At 39.1% G+C, this 16,275-nt stretch overlaps 1 long non-coding RNA gene across 1 annotated transcript in view; it reads left to right on the forward strand.

Moving 5' to 3' along the window:
• Window positions 1-16,275, forward strand: part of LOC134292246 (uncharacterized) — a 59,314-nt gene that overhangs the window by 4,685 nt on the left and 38,354 nt on the right. Inside the window, exon 2 of the long non-coding RNA XR_009999536.1 lies at window positions 9,739-10,764. This is a non-coding gene — a long non-coding RNA (uncharacterized LOC134292246). The remainder of the gene's footprint in view (window positions 1-9,738; window positions 10,765-16,275) is intronic.

Here is a 16,275-nt window from a genome sequence, read left to right on the forward strand (position 1 = left end):
CTTCCTTTCTTCTGTTCACGGAAACCGTCCCAGAAAACACTGCTTCGTTACTAAAAAAAATCAGAAACAAAAAAATAATTCCAGCTTCGAACTGCAATGTTCAAAGATTTTGATAAAAAAAAAACAAGTAAGATTTTCGAATTCCAATGTCTAGTCCGTCAACTGGTATGGAGTATCAGCAGTGGCCCGCGGCCATAAAAGGTTGGGCAAGCCTGTCATAAAGCTTTACAGAGTCATGCATGCAACTCATATATAGACGAGTGGGAATGAGAATAAAATATTACATTTACGAAATTTTTGTTTGTTTTAATTGCTTATTTTCAGGGCTCAGATACCATAGAGCATAACAGAGCCGATCCCTGTATTAGCATGTTTACATTTTTAATGTATGGAAAGTATAGGAAGATAAGGATAAATAACCCAAGAAACACAGACAACATTTTTGAAAATGACATTTGAAAAAGATTTTGTACTACAGTACTATAATCATATCTGTACCCATCTTATGTTGAAATGCTTAGCAATAACAAGGTATTGAAAAATCTTTTCAACCTCACCACAAGTTACAGTAACGTAAATTCAACGTTGGTTACACTCAAGGATGGGAACACTCAATTGCAAAGAGTTACACTCACTTGCAGTTTTCGCAGCTCAGAAGCGTGCAATCAAAAAACGATGTATGGACGACTTTTGCATGGTGATTTTGTCTAAAAGTTTGCCGAATAGAGTAGGGGTCGCACACGCATATCGAAGTCGTGAGAAAGCTGCGGAGGCAACTCTCCACGAGGTGAGTGTAAATTACACTCACCTCGTGGAGAGCAGAGATGTCCATATCCTCAGTGTGGGAAAGAGAAATAGAAAATACACCACTCACGCTGTGCATCTGAACAGGAGCCCTTCTCTTATATGTGGATCCACCACTGCGATTCGGATGCGCGCAAGCTTGGTGGGTAGAAATAAATCTCTTAGCCACCTGAGCACTAGGCCACACAACAGTGCGGCGAGAGCGATTTAAAATTCTCTTCGGTGAAAGTGTAAAAAATCACCCGGGCGCGCGCTCCAGTGAGATTTTTGCGCCAGAGTGCGCGCTGCGGTGAAACACCGGAGAGTTCTCGCCCCGGCGACACCATGGTGATAATTCGGTGACTGCTGGGTGAAAACACGGGAGAGCGCCGGAGAGCGATGCGCGCGAAAGAGTGAGCCACACTCGGTCCAAGGCGGACGAGCAAGAGCACTCACTAGCGCTTGGTCTACCTACCACCCAAAACAAGAGAAACTGGCTTCTTGGTGTGGTGAAAAATGTTCCTATCCCCAGTGTGGTCGATAAACTGACGCCGCAGTGAATCGCTACGGTGAAATGCCATCCACTGGAGAGTTGCTTTCGCAGCTCTGTAACGACTTTGGGATTCGTGTGCGACCCCTACTCTATTCGGCAAAGTTTTAGACAAAACCACATGGAAAAAGTCATCCATACAGCGTTTCTTGATTGTACGCTTCTGAGCTGAGAAAATAGCAAGTGAGTGTAACTCTTTGCAAGTGAGTGTTCCCATCCCTGGTTACACTACATCTTTATCATTATCTTCTTTCGATTATAGATGATATGTAAAACATCAGTTGCACATAGGTATAACCCTTGGGCTCTAATATGTTATATAATTATGTTAGAGCAAATCTGAGCCCGGATTCGGATTCAGCGGCCCAAAATCCTTCGGAGACACATAAGTTTGCTCTTGAGACAAAAAAATGTTGCGCTGTGTAATCGTTATTTTTTACATATTCAGTACGTTAATAATGTATACGTTTATCAGATCGCTGCCTCTCCTCACTCACTGTAACATTATTCATGAAACATCTCTTGCACGCGAGAGCCAAAACTACAAGGAAATCCAACTATGATAGCATTCAGCACTTTATGCTTTGCAATTGTCCGGACTTGATATTTCATTGTTTATTGCTTAACAGGTAATCACATAGGAACATTAATATGCTCTAAAAAGCTTGGCGGCTGTGGAATTCACTTTAGGCCTAAATGACTCGGAAGAAAGTAGCCACCTTTGAACTTCACTTGATTGGCAGGCCTCCTGTTATTTAATAATCACTTTGGGTACTTAGGCGGCGGACAAATATCACTTAGAAAGGGTCCCGTACCGCTGTAAATTCGTTGCTTGCTACCAATCTTTCGACATGGCTGAAGCAATGAGCGGCATTGGAAAAGGTAGAATGACGGAATGTGGGAAGATTAGAATTTTAGCGGCCATTGCCTTAATGCGGCAGCTATTTTAATCAGGCGTCCGTGTGCTGTAGATCAGTTTTGTGCAGTGGAGAAAATTTTACATTTTGATAAACTAACCGGGAACGGTTCCCGCGCCTAACCGTCAAGGAACCTCAGTCCTCATAGGAGGACGTACAGCTCGGGCCGAAGGCCCTAATTACCAAGGAGCTTTCCCCTCTCGACTTCCACAGTGACAGTTATCCACTGGATAACTGACACTGAGGAAGATTACAAGTGGTAGTCGAAATACGCGTATCTGTCAAAGGATAAGCAACATAGGGCGGAATTAAAAAACGAAAACTGATACGAAACTGATTACACTCATTCGAAGAGAGTATTCTGCTTAGAGGGTTCGAAAAGTCGGTACAAGATAAGCCTTTGGTTTAACACTTTTTGTTAGGTCAAGAAACAAACATACAGAAAAAAAAATAGTGGATAACTAAATGATACTACTTATAACATTACTTATAAAAAGAAACGCAAAAATTACTCGTCTTGAAATCGTAAGTATGGTAAGGTAGTCTAGCGTTCGTTTAAATTAAAACTTCAGTCAGCTGTTTTTTGAAAGAATTTAGAGTAGGTTGTTGTTTTGCTGCTAGTGGCAATCCATTCCACATAATTGCTCCACCGATCAGCAGGCTCTTCCGTGATAAAGTTGAATGGCGGGGGATGATGAAGAACCGAGAGTGCCCATGTTGACCTTTTTGATTTATCTGGGCAGTTTAACGTAGTTGCCTTTTCGTACACAAATGTTACAGTCAAAATAACATCGTTGATACAATATAATTAAAAATAGCATTCTAAAACTAAGAACAGCTATGGCAGATTATGCACGAAAACGGATTCCCGGATAAACTGATACGATTGATCAAAGCGACGATGGATCGAGTGATGTGCGTAGTTCGAGTATCAGGGACACTCCCGATTCGAGCCCCTTCGAATCTCGCAAAGGGTTACGGCAAGGTGATGGTCTTTCGGCTTGCTGTTCAACATTGCTTTAGAGGGTGTAATAAGGAGAGCGGGGATAAACACGAAGTCCGTTCAGCTATTTGGTTTCGCTGATGACATTGATATTATTGCTTGTAAATTTGAGACGATGGCGGAAACGCACATCCGACTAAAGAGTGAAGCCAGGCGAATCGGATTCAGTTTCAAGGTTTCAAGTTAAAAAGGTGTAGTTTTTACTCAAAAAGATTAATTTTATCACTGGTTTCCGTTTATCATCAAACTCTTTCTAACGTGGATTGCATTGCCGACTTTAGTCCGAAACTTGTTCATTACAATTAGCGGACAATGATTTTTCCTCGTTTTATTCAATATCGATTATCTAATCTCTTTTACGGACCATCTCAATATCTTCCAAATAGTTCTGTTTAAGGTCCACCTCCTGTTTTAGGATCATCTAATTCATTGCCTCTCGAATAGCTGAAAACCATGCATGAGTTGTTCGATAAGGATTTTGTTCTGTGTTGCCTGCTAAGGACTTTGTTTTCTCTTGCCTTCTCCGAGCCAACACTTTGCCGTTAAGAACTTTAATTATGCCTTCTCAGGACCAACGTGTTGGCAGCACGTTGTCAGCAAAGGTCTTTGACACGTCGTACCGAGCCAATACGTTTCTAACATGTTGCTCGTTAAGGATTTTGTTGCGTGCCTTCTCTAGACCAACGCAGCACCACGTTGTCTTTTAAGGACTTCAGTTGTCGTCTTATTTATATTTACCTATTCTCGAAGCAAAGATACCTCAAAGCGTACTTCAACTGCAAAAGCTCCCTTTTCTGCTCTTCTTGGTTTTCTCCAATCATTGGCATTGTGTAGTAGGTCTGTTCCTAGATTGCGACATCTTAAACTTCTCATTCTTTGTAATTTGATAGCTTAGTGGCCTGATTTTTTCCGCATTGCTATTATTGGTCTCCAAACAGTCTTGTAAACAGTTGACACTTTTCAATACCTTCATTTCGTTGCCGCGGTCGGATGTCAGCTTGCTTTGTTACATTGGTGTGCTATGGATTACTGCACGAATTTATTCTGCACAGAAAAAAATAATTAAGGGCTGTTTGCAGTTCAGAAGGAATTTCCCAGCCTATCTTGATGCATGGGAAATTCCTTGCCTGAATTGCTCAAGAAACCAGTTTTTCTTCGATCGCAGTACGCAGTAGCGAAGAAATGACAATTCAAATGGCAGTCACCGAAGAAAGCTTCTGCCAGGAATCACTCAAGAAGTTTCTTGTGCGATTCCTTTAGAACTCGAAACTGCGCTTTAAATTTAAGCGAGATGTAAATCATGTGAGCTGTGAAATTAAACGAATTTAAACAAGCAAATGATTTAAAATTGAGTTTAAATTGATGCACAAAATTGGAGCATTGAAAAACACACAATATTACATTTTTATCTGCTCAATATTCCATCACAATGTATTTACAGCTTATATTGTAAAAAGAAATTGAATGACACCCGATTTTCCGTTAACGAAACTACAAATTGAAACCGTCGTGTAAATTTACAGCATTTTTCGATTTACAAATGGCGTCACTGTTTCAGTTTTGTTTTGCTAGCGACCGGAAAAGTTGTTCGTACGAAAAGCATTGGAAGACACATAGTTTGTTCGGTTTATTACATGGTGTTTCTTATTAATAATGAACTATCTTCAATACGCGAGTGCATTAAAGGACATAAATGGAATATGTGGTATCAGAGTGAATATAATTTCTGATACAAATTTGTCGAATCACACAGAAACATCTTCTTCAGCGGCATCTCCAGCTCCAATCGCCCGTGTGTCTTTCGATGCTCCTTTTTCGTACGGCTGCGTTAAGTACGGCTTTGGGTTAACTGCAAAACAAACGGCAAACAGTTTGGACAGCTTCTACAGATACTACAATGACAGTGCCATAGCAGAGCGATGATTTTTTATAAATTTAAATGAAAACAGGCAATTGCGGAATTATTTGGCCGGAGAAAAACAAACATTCGTGTAAAAATACAGCGGCGCTAGAAACAAATGCATCGTTTAATTTTAAACGAATTTAATTTTACACGACTCGAGTTTCAAGTCGTGTAATTTTAAAATCAAACCTAATTTTGCATTTATTTATATGCTCCAAATATGTGCATCGAATTAAATGAAAAATTACACGAAAATTTTAACTGTGTGACCTGCTTACTCTTACAGAAAATTTGACGTTTGGGAGGTGCCGGCACCGCTCAAACGTCAGATTTTCAGTGAGAGTAAGCAGGCTAGCATAAATTCATGCAGCGGACCATCGTTACCGATTACATGCAACACGAGCGGTAGAACGAAGGTCAATAAACATAAGAAAGAGACATAAATGCACCCTTGGTGTAAAATGTCGTTAATAAATAAAATAAAAATGAAGACAAAAATAAAATAAAAAAAACATAAGAAATGATCAAATCAATAAGGAAATTCACTAAACAGCGTAAATTGATTAATCTAATTAAGCGTCGCAATGACCAAGGCAACTTTTGATTTTTTAATTCGCAATTTCATGAAACATCCCAAGTAACACAACTTGTTCCATAATTGTTAATAATTCACTTTTAATACTTAATCAGAAGTATTTTTCTGGTTATATTTACTTAAAATCAAACACCTATATATTTAAAACAGCGCAAAAAATGGCGGCTTATAAAACATCTTACAAGTTATATAACATGTATTCAAATACACTTATTGTGCTAAAATTGACATCCACGGTACGCACAATTCAACGTTTTAGTAAGTATTGGTTATACACTAAATTCTGTTTTTACGCGATGGATGCGTTCGCGCAAAAAAAGATCGTGTAAAAAAAGTTCGTGTAACTTCGACAAATCGCGCAAAAAAAATCCAAAGGAAATTTTTTTTACGCGATTTGCCCTCCGCAAATGACCAAAATCGCGTAAAAAAAAGTCGCGTAACTTTGAGAAAATCGCGTAAAAAAAATCGTGCAAAATAAAATCGCGTAAAAAAAGTCGTGTAAAAAAAGAATTCAGTGTATTTATGTTATTCGTCTGTAATAAAAACTTGGAAAACATGCTCATAATACAATCATATTTGTGAGTTGAAATTAAGCAGCTTTTAAGTTATTTAACCTAAAGAATACACTTATATATCATACCATATGCAGATGTTGAAATCAAGCTAATTCTAAGTTATATTACTTTATTTCAACGTGCCATGAAAAGAACCACTGTGAATTGTTGAAGCTGTCAGAAAAAAAAAACAAATCAAAACAAATTGGTTTTATAACTATACATAATCTCTTCAACCCGAAAAATATCTTCCAACTGATGGATTCAATGGGTTTTAAAGATTTATTCAGATAACAAATTCTGAAATGGGCTTTACTCAGTAGTAGTAGAGATTTATCGTGAAACCACTGATTTTACTCGCCCGTAAATTAGGCGCCATTGAATTGAATTGAAAGCGTTGCATGAATCAACCAAATAATACTGCTTTGTGGAAATTATTTGCAAATCCACGTGATGATTCAATATGGCTGCTTCCCAAAAGAGTGACAGTGCTGTTCAAAATGTTATGAACTATTACGATCACAATTTTATTTAATCTGAGTCCTAACAATTATTATTACTGATAATAACTCAAATGAAATTCGATTTGCAAAAACAATGTCAACCTATTTAACATTTTTGTTTATATAAATTATACGTATGCATGTTTATGAACGGTACTGTTATGTTAAACATTTCTTTGAAGAATCTAGCCATTTTTACAATCTTTGATTTGAACTTGTTGTAATAACGTTAAAAATTAATCATTCTGACAACAATCCAACAATGGATTGTGATTGTGTTTCATTAAAGTTCATTATATGTCTCGATAACATTTCTCAAACATGCACACATGGAAAATATTACTTTTGTCTTTGGACAATCTGTACAACATTGAAATAACTTTATTACAACTTCTTCTTGAGTGAGACTAGATCTGTCAAATGTCAAAGTCGTATTGTCAAAATTCACGATGTTTACTTATTTGATGATCTAAACCCTCGTCGGTTTTTAAGTTTTCACTGGATTTCGAATGCTTTTTACATAGCAATCGATGATAAATGGTCAGGAAACTGTCTAATAGCTTAAGGGCGCTTAGTATGACGATAGAGCATCGGATGTCTGTGACAGGAAAAGTTCACATCTGCCGGCGGATGAATTGTGTAGAACTATCGGCAATCAGAATTGTTAGCAGTGGAAACCAAATGCTGAGGTGAGAAAATGTCCACATGATCTGGAAGCTGACAAATCCACGGATTATCGGGATGTGAGGCGGTGTCACTAAAACTAGTTGGTTCCATGGTGAGAGGCACAAATACAAAATTAATGATAAACGAAGCTAGTTTGTGGCATTGAGTGGAACTTCGGATGACGCGGGTGGATTGCCGATTGGTTTCTTGCGGTTCTTACTGCCACTGATTTGGCATTTCGATTGAGCAAAGTGTTGAGTGTGTTCATTGAACTAATGTAAAAGTTGGTCGGTAACACGATTACCTCTTGTTTCAAAGCTCGAATATTGTTATTGATTAGTATAAAAACCATATTTTATACATGGTGAAGCCTATGAGCGAAAAAACAAATATTCTTGATGTTTGTAATTAAAAAACATAATTATAGCTTCATAATTACACAAGATGTATTCTGGAACTCATATATGCCTTTTATAATGCATCTTTGGAACAGTTGATTTGAAAAGATGTTTTCTGTGTTACTTGGGATTTCAATAGCATGAGCATAATCATGAGCATAGATGACCGCACAATTCGTAGTTGCTACTCCGTGATTGACCACAGAGCAATCGAAATTGCACAAGGAATCAATGAATAGGGCTTGGGACTAGCTTACTATTCTCAATGTGCACAGTTCGAGAACTCATAAGTAATGTCAATAACGGCGCTGGCCACGTCCTTACGGTCATCGAGGAGGGAAGGGAATGTTAGTAAAACAACCGTTGTTATAGAGACCGGGAATCCCAGTGTTTGTCTTGGGAAGGATTTTTTGTTAGTAGAGTAGGGTACATGGTCAGGTCTAGGAGTCACCTGTGGTTGGTGATGTTATCTGACAATGGATCAATAAACACTAACTTTCGCGCACAACCGACCACTTTTCTATACGAGAACATGTCTAATAAAAGGAATCGTGTCGCACGTCTCCACCCCATTAGGGAGCAGAAGCTTTAAGCCCATCCACACAGGAATGAACTGAACGCTACAAAGGACAAACCAATGGTCCAAATCATATGCATTCACAGCAAAGAACAACACAATAATAAACACCCGCGCATCTATTGTTTTCGTTTCCGCGCGAGACAATGGCGAATGCGATCGATTATGCTGCAATATTTACTCACCCCATTAGGAGTGATGCATGCACAGCAAGGAACAACCAAGGGAACAACACAATACTCGCAATTTCATGAAACATTTCAATAGTCAGATAATCATGGCTTACGCAGTCATTCGTTCTGTTTAGTTAATACCCCTAATGTAGTCTGACACGATGACAATCTAATCCTAGCTTTTCACATAGATTTTAGACAATTCTGATTAGGAATGTTAATATTATAATATTAATTATAATTATAATAATATAATTATAATATAATAACTATAGTTTATTCTTCCTAGAATACGACACACATATGGCCGAAACAGCTCTTATTACGGAAGAAGACAGGAATAACAAAAGCCGAACCGTCTCCCAAAGACGCTATCGTGATCGAGCGCATTCGTTGGACATTTTTGTTTCGTACAGTAGTTTTATTGTTGGTGGTGCGAATATCGGAGACAAAAGCAACCGAATATCGACGAAAATGTGTCAAAGACTGTGATCTCTAACAAGACTGATCCCCAATTTGATCCCTTGTTGGCTGCTTAGTTGTATTATTCTACCCTAGGTATGTTCTAGTACTATAACTCTTAAGCTTTAGGATTCCTGCAGCATAGATTCCTACTCCACCCTGCGCCCTACTAACCGTGTAGTGCCCGAGTATGGCCAGAGTATAGTGTTTAATATGGTGGAGCCGCATGGTTGATGGTAAAATTCCCCATAAAAAGTATAATAAGCGGACGTACCGCTAAGGCCACCTAGCCACCATTACCGCCGATTTCAGAGTTTATATGCATTTTACCTGTCACATATCGACAATTCTTCGAGGCTCTGGCCAGTAGTGGCCTCACAATCATTGGTTCGCTGCAATTCGAAACTCCAAGAAAAAAAAGAACTAATCAGATTACATGCTTCCATGAACCTTTAGCAACATTACAAGCCGCACCCTAACGTACATAAGCCGTATCTACGGGTGGTACTACTACTGGATACATACTTTCGACTTGGTAAAAAGCATTTGGGTTGGGCAAGGAGAGGCGAACAATCTCAGTCGGTGCGTCGTCGCCGTGGAAGAAAACATATCCCAATGTTTGTTTGTTATAGTTTCTGTTTTGCGTATCCGTAGCTATAGTTGTTCATCGCAGTGAGATGGTTCATATCTTCAAATTACTAACAGTGGAAAAGTTTGACTAGTTAAAAATAAACGCATTCGGTTTGTGAACTGCGACACAGCAGCGACGACGCGGTTTACATTGTGTGGAGAAGTGGACATATCCGAAGATTGATCGGTTACAAAGTTACAAAGCGGCGTAATTTTGGAGGTGGTAGAGAAATGGAGTAAAAAACAATTCAGAACCAAGTGGAAAGTTCCCACAGTCGATGGGAAAAGTTTAATCGGAAAAAGTGAAAACAATTTAGGACAAAAGAAAAGCAAAAATTTGATGTAATACACTCGGTTTTTCCTTTTCCCTCGATGCCTTTGTATGGTGCACCACCCGGAATAAGGTGGGGGCACTCGTCGTCAACGGGACGTGCCCTTGTGTTGGTGTTTGTCGGAAAAGTCGGAAAAAGGATCCTCATGTAAAGTAGTGACTACGTGTCTGTAGATGAATACTCATATCTCCGCGTGTGCATCTGTGTTAGTGAGTAGAATCCAATATTCAGCGTTTATCCTTTGTCATTGCTCTGTTTAGTGCTCTCCTGAGTATTGCTACTGAGTCTCCATCGCAGTGTTGGTAAAAAATTGTAATTCAATGAAAGTACACCTTCTGCATTATACATAACACTGCGTGTCTCGGAGGAAAGCCAAGTCGTAAAAACCCAATATACGCGCGCTTGAAACGCACATCGGGCGCTCCCCAGAACCCACGTCGTCATCGGCAGCCACTACATATTCGGAAAAGCGGCGCAACCACGTATATTGACAGACAGCTGAGCAAACTCTTCTCTGACTGGAGAGTACATACCCGTGCAACAGCTTTCCCCAGTCGTCCTTGGTGACGTGGTTTTGCGAGCATTTATTTTTTGCGTTTGTGTTGGCCAACAGCCATCAGGCAACGGTAGTGCGCGAGGAGAGAAGGCTAAACGATCGCGTGCCAGCAACAACAACGGCAACGACGACCACAACGTCTCAGCTGTAACCAGCTAACAGGTACGTTGACTGTCAACATGCTATCGTCTATTTCATAATCATTAGTGTATTCTGCATATAGGTATGAAATGGGAGTTGGTTTATATGTTTAAGGATAAATCACGAGGAAACTTAAATTATTAGTGCAAGATTTTTAAAAACACGATAAATCATTTTTGGAATTCTTCCAGAATTTCGGGAGTTTTCGTAAAAACCCTTCAGATATATCGCAAAGATTTTTACCAGTCATTCCTCCTGAGCTAATCGAAAAGTATGTATTCACATTTTCTAAGAAACTCATGCTGTATAAACTCAAATTCCTCTAGAATTTCTTGCCGGTCTACGTACTAGACGTTTTCCCAGGTATTTATACTAAAATTACGCTATGGCTGTGTCCATATATTTCTGCATCGTTTTTTGCAATGAATACTTCTAGCCAGTGTGTAATAAATTCGAAGGTTGAAAGTGAAGATTGACATTCTCATTTTTTCATTCGTGTTTGGCCTCATTCATTGTCAGCGCTGAATGCCTCTCTTTTTTTATTCAATTCTCTGTCACGAATATTTTTTCGCACGTTGTAAAATGTCCAATTTCTGTTAACAGACGCACAATCCGACTTAATGGACAAATAGAGCAGTTATTTATGCCGTTTTTCTTTATTATCCAGTTCCAACCTGGGTTGGAACTGGATCAGATCACAGTTTCAACCCCAACCCGACTTCGGTTTCGCTTGTACTAAAGTTTGTTAGACGTTGTTTGTTTACACATTTTCCGCCAATCCAGTTCCAACCCAGGTTAAAAAAGAAAAACGGCATTAGTGTTCCAATTAACTACTATACACAAGTTTTGAGATGATTGGGAGAATAATCGGGAGTTACGGTCTACTTATATTTCTCAGTGAAAATAGTCAGTGACAGACAAATGAATGAATAAGTGAGAAAAATCATTCATCAAAATGAATTTTATTTTGATCCCTCAGTTGAGTATTTTCAAGATTCATGTTGAATTTCACTCATTGAAAATGAAAATTTTAAACTCTGCTTCTAGCATTACTTTAAGGGTTTCTATCAGAATTTCCTTTAAGTATTTCTTCGGAGATCCCTCAAGCGATTTGAAAACAAAAAATAAGAATGCCTTTGGTTATTTCCCCAGAGTTACCCAAACAACTAATGCATGAGTTTCTCAGAGGATTTTTCCAGGATTACTCTTAAAATGTTCTCGTAAGGCTTCTTCTATGGATTTCTCGGGTGTTCTCGCGGGAATAAGATTTGGTGGTTACACTGTAAATGTAAAGAAAACCCTGAATCATCCATCTAGTGGTGATGGTGCCTTTCTCGTACCTTCTTGAAACCATATCAACCAAGCTCAAAGGAATATCGCACTTTTATCCATTCGAAAAACCCTGTTCATGGTACAAGCAATCGATTAACTGGTTTCTGTCTTCGGTGATAATCTTTAACATTATCACAGGCACTTAAAAATTGTGCATATGGAATGAGGCGCGGAATGATAAAACATTCTTCGATTTCATCGATTGTCACAGTAATATATTAGGCTTATGCTGCTTCTCCATATTTGCAAGATCCAATTCAATTACTTTCTCAGTGAACTGTAAGCTGAACGTTGCTTGTTAAGATTACCCTCATGGTGGCTTTGATCTGTTTTTCTGTTTATTTGACCTGCGCATTAACGTTAAGGTATTTTATACACTGCTCATGTTCATATAGTCGACTTAACCACCAATGACAAAGTCAGCATATATTGGCTAATATTTAACGCATGGGCATATTTGTGACAGATTTTATTCAATAGAGTACAACATCTAACCATTGGGTTTCAGTTAACGTGGAAAAAATCTTTAACCTCTAACTATTTCATTGTTAAAATTTAAAAAAAGTGAGCTGAAAACTACAGTGGCGGTTACGTCAACTATGTGAATATGGGCAGTACAGTCCACCTTTGTCCACTAGACTTTAACAAAACAAAAAAGCAACAATGCAGCTGTTTTTCAAAACCACGCAATATGGGTACATTTGATTCAAAATATAAAATACAAAACGCTTCCTTGAATTTTAAGCTAACATCTTGGATTTTTTATCATAAGTTTCGAGCTTTTCAAAAATGTTTTCAAACATTGTACAACACTTTTACTGCCGTTCTAAGCATATCTGTACCATGTTCAAAAATGTGCAACTGAGAAAACTGCGACTGAAGTTAATAATGCATTTTTCTAATTGACCAACAACTACAGTACCACAACGGCACACGCAGCCGTATTGCTATTAAAATGGATTACAGGTCGGACTCGATTATCCGGAGACTCGATTATCCGGAGACTCGATTATCCGGGGTTCGATTATCCGGAATTTTAGACTCGATTATCCGGAGAATTTTTATAGAGATTTATTTTTATATTGTTATGCATAAATTTGAAATTATTTAGTATTTGTATTATAATAAGGTCCGGAACTAAGGCAGGGGGACCTATTTTGGGCACTTGCTGCTATAACTCAGTTAATTTTGAATCGATTGACTTCAATTTTTGAACATAATTCGATACTGTACGTACCTGATCGTGTTCCAAAAATGAAGTCAATCGATTCAAAATTAACTGAGTTATAGCAGCAAGTGCTCAAAATAGGTCCCCCTGCCCAAATGGTATCAGCCCTACTATGCTGCCCCGATTTCTAGGCCGATTATGTTTAACACCAAAGTGTTTTACACTAGACATGACCATTTCACAATCAATCTTAACAGCAGTTGATATATTTTGGCATCATATACAAATTACGTAACAAACAAATCTCGCGTTATATTTAAAAAGGGCCAATCTATTTTAAATTTTGTTTCAGCGAAAAATAAATGAAAAATTTGATGCAATGAATGATATACGGCATCCTTTGAAAACAGACGCAAATCAAGGCATTTTTCAAAGGACGCATTGGATGGATTTCTTCGGATATTACTTCTGAGAATCCTCCAGAATTTTCAAGGGCAAATACTCCAGAGATTTTGTTCAATGATGGATTACCAGTACTACAAACTCCGAGTAGTCGAAAGCTTCCAAGTTTGATAAATTCGGTGTCCGGCCATTTGGCCGAATGCCATTTGGCCAAATCATGATCAAAAGAATTCAGAGGATGTTTTTGACACTCTAACTGCCAATATGATCATCAGAAGTATCTCCTACTTTTAATCATAAGCTATTCTTTATAGTTTTTAAATTCAGGAATTAGATGGCGTTAAAACTGCCAATATTTTCCCTTCCTAAAATCAATGGCTGTTCTTTAGAGTTATACTGAGACGGCGGACATTGGCATGGCCACTTAAGTTCATCATTCATTTTTCGGCCAAGCGGCATTCGGCCAATCGACACTTTCGGCTCCATGGCGTTCGGCCAAATGAACCAGAACCGATGAATTGCTGGGTATTTCTCCTAGAATTTCGTCTGGGACTCCTTCAGTTCTTCTGGGATATCTTCAGAAATTTCTTCTTCAGATTTTTCCCGAGGAGTTTTAACAAAAAATTCTCCAGAAATTCTTGTTGGGATTGCATCAGGAATTTCTACTGGTATAAGGGGATCGACTGTGATTGGTATTATGCTAGCGGGGATTTTCTGCTTCCAGTCTCTATGTAATCGGATATCCGTTTATGATCACATAGAGACTGGAAGCCGAAAATCCTCGCTAGCATTTCTACTGGTATTCATGCACGGATTTTTCCTCCGAAGAATCTCTATGGATTCCTCCTAGGATTTATCGTTGAATTTTACCTTAATTAAGATTTCACCATGGATTTCTTTAAAATTTCCTCCAGAATTTTCTATTGATATTCCACCAGAAGTCCTTTAGAGAGGAAGTCCCAAAACTACTGCTGGTATTTCTCCAAGGATTCTTCCGTGAATTTCTTTTCCTTAAATTTCTGCAGAAACTCTTGGATTTCTTCAGAAATTCTTCTAGACATTCCTCAGGATATTTTTAAGGAGTTCTGCAGGAACTCCTACATATAGCCGAAACTTGGCTTAGCGATAATACTGTATCAAGTCAGTTGTTCGACAATTCGTTCACAGTCCATCGTCATGACCGTTCAGCCTCTAACAGCAGCAAAAGCTCTGGCGGTGGCGTTCTTCTAGCAGTTCGTTCCTCTTATAAATCTCGTATGCTGTATCCTCCAGAACACTCGTCCGTTGAACAATTATGGGTAGCTGTAAGTGGAAGTGACAAAACCACCTTTTTCTGTGTTGCTTACTTTCCACCTGACCTGGTGAATGATAGATCCTTAATTGACAAACATCTCCTCTCACTTGATTGGATAGTTGCTCAAATGAATGCGAATGACAACATCATCATACTTGGCGATTTCAATCTTCGTGCTGTTACATGGCTAAGAGACTCCAGTGGGACGTATTTCCCGGATGCATCTCGCTCCTCGATATCATCAGCATCGCTTGCTCTGTTGGACGCATATAGCACTGCCGGTCTCAGGCAGATAAATTCGGTTCATAATGATAACAACCGGATACTCGATCTGTGCTTCATAAGTGAAGATTTGCGTACAGATTGTTCTGCAACTCGTGCACCATCGCCATTAGTGAAGGACATACAACATCATCCACCTTTGCTTGTTGCATTAAACAACGGACCTCGGCCACGTTTTGTCGAACCTATGGACCGCGTCTCGTACGACTTTGGTAGGGGCGATTTTGACAGTATGAACGAATTTCTACAAAACCTCGACTGGGCAGGAATTTTTCATGGCAGTGATTGCAATCATGCTGCTTCGACGATGTCAAACATTTTGCTGTATTCGATTGATCAATATGTACCAAAAAATACCACAGGGCACCTGCAAGCCCAGTCTGGTCAAACTCGGAACTTCGTCATTTGAAGAGTGCAAAAAGAGCCGCTCTGAAGAAGCACAGCAAATATCGTACAGATTCGACAAGAGCCGCCTATTCAAGGATCAACGAGCAGTATTCCAGGCTGAACAACCAGCTGTACCTAGCGCATTTGGTGGAAACTCAAAATCGTCTTCGATCCGACCCTAGAAGCTTCTGGCGCTACGTGAATGACCAACGAAAACAATCAGGACTACCCACCACCATGACCAACGGCGTATTGGAAGTCAATTCAACACCAGAAATTGCTGAGTTGTTTCGGTCTCAGTTTAGTAGCGTTTTCTCCAACGAGGTAGTTGATAACTCCGACATTGCCGCGGCTGTTCAAAATGTTCCACATGTCTCCTCTACTGCTTCACAACTTACAGTTACTCCTGACACAGTGCTTTCAGCGTTGGTGAGTTTGAAATCTTCGACGGGATGTGGCCCGGATAATATTCCATCCTTGGTATTGAAGCGATGTGCCAGCGCGATCGCAGCACCACTAGCTACGGTTTTCGATATCTCACTATCAACAGGCGTTTTTCCTGACTGCTGGAAGGACTCTTTTGTATTCCCCGTCCATAAAAAAGGTTGCAAACAAACAGTATCTAACTATAGGGGAATCGCTGCTTTGAGTGCTACGTCCAAGCTAT

This window comes from Aedes albopictus, chromosome 3 (assembly GCF_035046485.1).
Source record: "Aedes albopictus strain Foshan chromosome 3, AalbF5, whole genome shotgun sequence".
Taxonomy (NCBI): domain Eukaryota; kingdom Metazoa; phylum Arthropoda; class Insecta; order Diptera; family Culicidae; genus Aedes; species Aedes albopictus.